The sequence below is a fragment of the Myotis davidii genome, unplaced genomic scaffold (assembly GCF_000327345.1).
Source record: "Myotis davidii unplaced genomic scaffold, ASM32734v1 scaffold901, whole genome shotgun sequence".
In the NCBI taxonomy this organism is placed as follows: Eukaryota; Metazoa; Chordata; class Mammalia; order Chiroptera; family Vespertilionidae; genus Myotis; species Myotis davidii.
Window position 1 is genome coordinate 506064 of NW_006291427.1, and position 309 is coordinate 506372.

Sequence of the window (309 nt, forward strand, 5' to 3'; positions counted from 1 at the left end):
ATTGTGCACCCGCTCTGCGGGGACCACTGGAAAAGTGCGTCCGATGAGGAAGGCAGCTTTTCAAAGGTGCCCCGTCCACAGGGTGAGATAGGCACAGCCTGGCCGTAGGGCTCACCGCTGGGCAAAGGGTGGTGCCAGGGCTGGGTTTCTGCTCCCATCGGTGCCCCCGCCAGGGGAGAGGATCAGGTGAGGAGAAGACTTGTTGCTGGGAGAAGGCACTGGTCTCCGCCGGGGGGACGGGGCACGGTCATCTGAGGCCCCCCCTTCTCCCTTTCTCCCCACGTCGGGGCGGCGGCGGGAGGAAGGCGC